A 6550-nucleotide genomic window follows, 5' to 3' on the forward strand; every position below is an offset into this window, starting at 1 on the left:
CAAATACTCCTAAATCCATCTTAAAACCAGATGAAATAAAATTTGAAAATATTGTCTGGGAAAACTATAGTCACTCTTTCCCAAAGTGGAAGAGGTCACTTACCTTGACATTCATGTCCTCAGTAGAAGCAGACCCAGAGCCTCCCTCAATAACCAGGTCTCTCAAAGGAAGCCCATCTGCTGTTAGGTCTATAGGACATCACCATCCTCAGGTGAAGCAAGAACCAAATTCTCTCTATAAGAAATTATCTCCAAAAAAAAAAAAAAAAATCATCTTCAGATTAAATCTCTGATTTGATCAAGTTCATATCAAGCAGTATTTTTATCCAGCAAGGCAATTATTCAACACAGAAGGAGAAATCAATGCACTTTCTGACACACTAAGACTGATTTCTTACCACCAGAAACCCAACTTTACCAAAGAAGCCTATAAAGGTATAACTTCAGAAAGAAGAAAAATTGATAATCCAAAAGACACTGGGATATAAGAGGGAAAGGTTCACAAACAACCGGTGAACAGGCTGTTGGCCTGCGCCGCGCCCGGAGCTGCAGCCAGACCGACTGCCCCTTCCCCGCCCGGGCACCTGCCACCTGCTGCCGCCCAGACCAGCATGGACAGCCTGGGCCACCCCTACATCGTGACCGTGGGCTGCGTGGCAGGCGACAGGGAGTCCTATGATGTGTGCAAGGAACTCTTTGACCCCATCCTCGAGGACTGGCCCAGCGGCCACAAGCCCAGCGACGAGCACAAGGCCAGACGCCCGCAGCATCTGGCACAGCGACAATAAGACCTTCCTGATGTGGATCAATGAGGAAGACCACCTGTGGGTCATCTCCATGCAGAAAGGGGGGCAACACGAAGGAGGTGTTCCCTCAGTTCTGCAAAGGCCTCACCCAGATGGAAACACTTTTCAAGTCAAAGAATTACGAATTCATGTGGACCCCTCACCTGGGCCACGTCCTCACCTGCCCATCCTACCTGGGCACAGGCCTGCAGGCAGGTGTGCACATCAAGCCGCCCCACCTGGGCAAGCATAAGAAGTTCCCGGAGGTGCTCAAGCGGCTGCGGCTTCAGAAACGAGGCACAGGTGGTGTGGACACAGCTGCTGTGGGGGGCCTCTTTGATGTCTTCAATGCAGACCGCCTGGGCTTCTCAGAGGTGGAGCTGGTACAGATGCTGGTGGATGGCGTGAAGCTGCTCATGGAGATGGACCAGCGGCTGGAGCAGGGCCAGGCCATCGATGACCTCGTGCCTGCCCAGAAGTGAGGCCCCAGCCCGCACCTGCCACCACCACCAGCCCCGCTGCTTCCTAACTTATTGCCCGGGCAGTGCCCACCATGCACCCCTCTGATGTTCGCTACTTGGCAGCTGAGCCCTTAGCCTCGCTGTAGAGACTTCTGTCGCCCTTGGTAGAGTTTATTTTTGTGATGGCTAAGATGCTGCTGATGATGAAATAAACTAGGGTTTCAGCCTGCAAAAAAAAACAACTGGTGAACACATAGGTCAAACTAAAATATTTTCTACCACAATAACAAACGTTATATTATACAGAATTAAGAAAAAGACATCTTTAAAACACAAGTTCACAACAGCCTAGGTCCAAGCATTGGTCCTGAGTATTTCATGCAAAATGGGCTGCAGAATTAAAATAAATTCAAGTAGAAAAAAAAAAAATAGTCATGATATATCCCGCAATGCAAGTAAAAGTTAAAACACCTGTCTTAGAAACAAACAAACAAACAAGACTGTCCCTTGAGACACACCTAACTTTCACAGATGTGTTTTCTTCATTTCATATTCTCGAGAGTAAACTATACAGAATAGATTTTTCTTTTCATCCGCTCATTGCCGTTCATCAGTCTTGCTTCCCACCTTTCAGCGACCTCACACTCTTCCCACAGATTGAGGAGAATGTTTCTCATGATGCCCTTTTCTACCTTTATGAATTACTTTTCTCTGCAAAGAAGATCATAGGTCCTACAAACACAATGTCTCATTCCAGCTGGAGCAGACCCTGCAGTGAAGTATCAGTTTTATCTTCCAGGTCAGCAGGATAAATATGAATAGAACAAGCTGTGTATTGTCTGCACAATATTGCTAGCTAGCTTTGCATTGCCAAAATTATTCTATCCAAAATAGCTTTCTTGGATGTCTTTGTCTTATCGCCAGTTACTGAATATTCCACACCAAAATTGAAAATGGCATAATTAAAAATGATTTAACGACAGAAAACACTCTATATACATATTTACATGGGTTAAATAGTATTGCAAATCACAAAACAATCCCTCATTACTTTCATCTGTAGCATAAGTTTAAAAAAGGGGGGGTTGGTCGTCCTCCCCATTGTTTTCTTTGTAGCCTCACATTGTAATTATTTGGATAAAAACAGAATCCAAGATGTAAATAAGTTTGTCAATTACACGTGCATAATTTTAAATTACCAGTAAGATTCCTGAGTAAAACAGTATTCACATGGCTTTATTTATCTTTTTTTTTTTTTCCAAATATTATGAAGGTTTGGGACATGAGGAAATAATTATTTAAATTCTTCTGGGAATCAGAATTGGTAGCTTATAAGTTTTAACTCAGTCCACAATCAACAACAACAACAACAAAAAATGTAGCTTAACCAAGTAAATGCTGAGCCTACAAAGGTAATGATTTTCAAAGCAGCTAGGAAAACCAGTCATTGGAATGAAGATTAAGAATTTTTTCCCTGGAGAGGGTCCCTGGTGTGCTATGATCAAATCACTCCCTGCCACATTTGCACAACTCAGGAAGCGCTACTGCCTCCTGAAGCCTAGGAGAGAAGGGACTCCAAGGACTTCACCCTGTGTGATTTGTGTTGCCCAGAGGTCAGAAGGTGAATCAGGAAGTTAAAGGGCAAAAAGGATGTATGGTGAAAACTCCGTGGCCATGGACTTAGCCTAGAACTTGTTGAGGTAAATACTAGGTGAGTGTTTCTCATAGACTAGATATTTTATCACGTAGGAGGAGAAAGAGTCAGTTGGGAGTCAACGTGACTTCTGTTTAAGAGTATTATCGGGGTACATGATAAGAATTAAGAATAGGGACGCCCCGGTGGCTCAGCGGTTTGACGCCGCCTTTAGCCCAGGGCATGATCCTGGACACCCCGGATCAAGTCCCACATCAGGCTCCCTGCATGGAGCCTGTTTCTCCCTCTGCCCCTGTCTTAGCCTGTCTCTCTCTGTGTCTCTCATGAATAAATAAATAAAATCTTAAAAAAAAAAAAAAAAAAGAATAAAAGTCTTTCTGCAGTGGGGGAGGAGCTCCTAAAAAACCAAGAATCTAACAGGGAGTAAGACTCAGGGGAGGGGTACCCGTTGCCCATATGGGGGTAGAGAGTCCAAGCAGGGGATCCCCAGAGACAGCAGGAGAACTTCGACTACACTACTAACTAGTGAAAACCAGCTAGAACAATCTGCCAGACGTAGAGAACACAAAGTCATCTCACAGCAGTGCCAGTTCAAGGAAGAATGTTGTCTAATAGTCTCCCCCTTCCCTCTCCCTCTCTGTTGTCCACCTTAGGAGGTTTCGGGACAAAGTGAATGGAAAAGAGAACAGTGCCTGGCTATTCCTAGTCCCAGGCAATAGGCAATCTACCCGGAGCAATCCGGTATGTCACAATGGAGATTTAAATCAAATTCATAGTTATGATAATTATCAAGGACTGGGCTTTAATGATCAATTTCAATTTCAATCTCATATTCCATTTTGCGATTTAAAGTTAACCACAAGGCACCTCAAAGGTACAAAGAAGAATCACAGAACCCACCTAAATTTTTACTTAGCGGCAAAAGAATCCCTCCTCTCATTTAATAATGTTATAGGGATAGTAGGGGCAAGTAATAAACAGGGATATTAAAAAAAATCTTACAAGTCATGTCTGATTAGCATTTGGATGCCATTTGTATAAATGAATCATCTTTTCTTCCAAAGAAGGATAGGATGTATTTCAAACATTAGATCAACTTAGATTGAAACTGAAATGGGAAGGAAAACACTCATAGTTTTCTTTTCTTTCTCTCTTTTTTTATTTTTATTTTTTTTATGGTGCCCTCTCAGTATCACCATCTGGCATTTTTCCTGTGACAATTACTGGAGAAACAAGTGGCTCTTATCCCAGCAGTCAATGAAACACACAATAGATATTTAGAAGAAAGAGAATCGCCAATCACATGCAACACAGATGTCAGAAATGTAAAAGGGTTGGATAGAGTCTTCTTTTTTCTCAAAGTTTCACAAGGCAAACAACATATTTTGATCACCACCTACTTTTGAATACAGTGATTAATCTAAAGCAGATCTCTATGCCTCGGTGCTATTGACCTTCGGGGCTAGATAATACTTTGTGGTAGGGGCCACGTGCATTGTAGGACGGTTAGCAGTACCCCTGGCCTTTATCCATTACATTCTGGCACCTCTGTCTTGTTGCAACAACTGAAAATATCTCCAGACATTGTCAAATATCTCCCAGGCAGTGGAAGTATCCCGCTCCCCCACTGGTGAGTGAGAACCATTGGTGTAAAAACCAGCTTGCATGCACAAATTTTGGGTTGTAACCTATTTCTAACATACTTTATTATCACTAAACATTGAAAAATATCCATAGTACTCAAACACAAAATGCTATCTCTTCATAAATCCCAATTGGTAAGAATGGATATATTAGAACAGTGTTGAAAATTAGCAAATTTTGTTCCCCCAAATCTACCAGAACTCTTTGAAGGCACAAGTCTTTCTGCTACTATTAAAAATGTGTCATGAGGAATCCCTGGATGGCGCAGAGGTTTAGCGCCTGCCTTTGGCCCAAGTCGCGATCCTGGAGACCCGGGATCGAATCCCACTCGGGCTCCCGGTGCATGGAGCCTGTTTCTCCCTCTGCCTATGTCTCTGCCTCTCTCTCTCTCTCTCTCTATTTATGATAGTCACAGAAATAAATAAAAATTTTTAAAAAAATGTGTCATGAAATTCGGAAAATACAGAATTACTTTTGTTTAATTTTTAATTGAAAATCTGATAAAACTTTATCTCAGCTTTGAGTCTCTAATATCACCCAAGAGCAGGAAAGTGTTGCTAATCCTAGTACAAATTTCTCAGGATAAAGCCCATTTTACCCCCAGATTACGTGAATGTCACCATAAAGGACATAGTTTTCCAGTTGCATTGTACTGGAATTCTTTTATATGCAGCCATAACAAAATAATCTCTTATGATAATCTGTTATTTTATTGCTTCATAAAAAATATTTTAGTTTCCTAAATATTGAAGATCCCAGTCATGGTATATAGAGAAAGTATCTTGAAGATACTTTGGTTCAAACTGAGTTTTCATTACTTTTTAACAATATCCAGATGTTACATATTTTGTAATACATTAAACATCATTAAACATTTTTTTTAACCTTTAAAAATAATGTAGTCTCACAGGAGATAGACCAAGATGGCAGCATAGGAAAACCATGAACTCACTTCCTTCCATGGAAACGCCACATCTATAGCTACAAAAGTAACTCCCCCCTGAAAAAGAACAGAATCACTCTCTAAACAGCTTCTTCCACAGCAGGGGATAAAAGGAGGCACACTGAGATGGCAGGAGAGCCAGAGACAAGGTCTCACCAAAACTTCCAGCCCTACTGCAGTGACCTACAACAGGGAAGGATATCACTTCTTCCTGAGAAGTGAGGCATTTGTGCCCCACGTCAGGCTCTCCAGCCCTTGGGACATGTATCAGAGACACAAGGCCCTAAAAATGTCCAGCTTTGAAAACCAATGAGGCTTATAGCCAAGGGATCTGGGGTCTGTGGGGATCTGAGATACTTCTGAGAAGCTCACATGCAGATGCAGTCGTCCTGGGATGCAGCCCAAAGTCAGTTTCACTTACGGACAGTCATCCATGATGTGGAAGCAAATGATCCTCCTTGTGACGTAGCGTCAGTAGCCTAACACTTCATCACAATTCCTGTGTCACTCGCCTCCCTTCATCTTATGGTATAGACATTTTACCATCTCAAACCATCACAAGGAGAGTGAGTATAGCACAATAAGATACTGAGAGAAACAGATTACATTCACATAACTTATACTGTAGTAAATAGTTAAATATTTCATCTCTTACTGTGCCTAACTTATAAATTAAACCTTATCATAGGTATGTCTATAAAGGAAAAAATATATATATAGTTTTCAGGCATCTACTGGGGGCCTTGGGATATATCTCCCACAGATGGAGAGGCACTACTACCCAGGCTATTCATATATGAAACTCATGGTCATCACAAGGCAAAACCCTATAGAACATACACAGAAGAAAATGAGAAATAAATCTAAATATGACACTAAAGAAACCACAAGGGAAGAAAGCAAGGGAAGACGAAAGGAACTGAGAACTACAGAAATAGCCAGAAAGCAATCGACAAAGTGGCAGTAGGTAAATACCTATCAATAATTTCTTTGCACCTAAATGGACTAAATTCTCCAAAACGCATAGAGCAACTAAATAGGTAAAAAGTCAAGACTCACCTAT

The 6550-nt window shown here is 41.7% G+C and overlaps 1 pseudogene; it reads left to right on the forward strand.

The window, feature by feature from the left end:
- Positions 1-678: 678 nt before the first annotated feature.
- On the forward strand, positions 679-1482 carry LOC140604488 (creatine kinase B-type pseudogene; annotated as a pseudogene).
- Positions 1483-6550: the final 5068 nt, after the last annotated feature.

The sequence above is a fragment of the Canis lupus genome, chromosome 15 (assembly GCF_048164855.1).
Source record: "Canis lupus baileyi chromosome 15, mCanLup2.hap1, whole genome shotgun sequence".
NCBI classification, from domain to species: domain Eukaryota; kingdom Metazoa; phylum Chordata; class Mammalia; order Carnivora; family Canidae; genus Canis; species Canis lupus.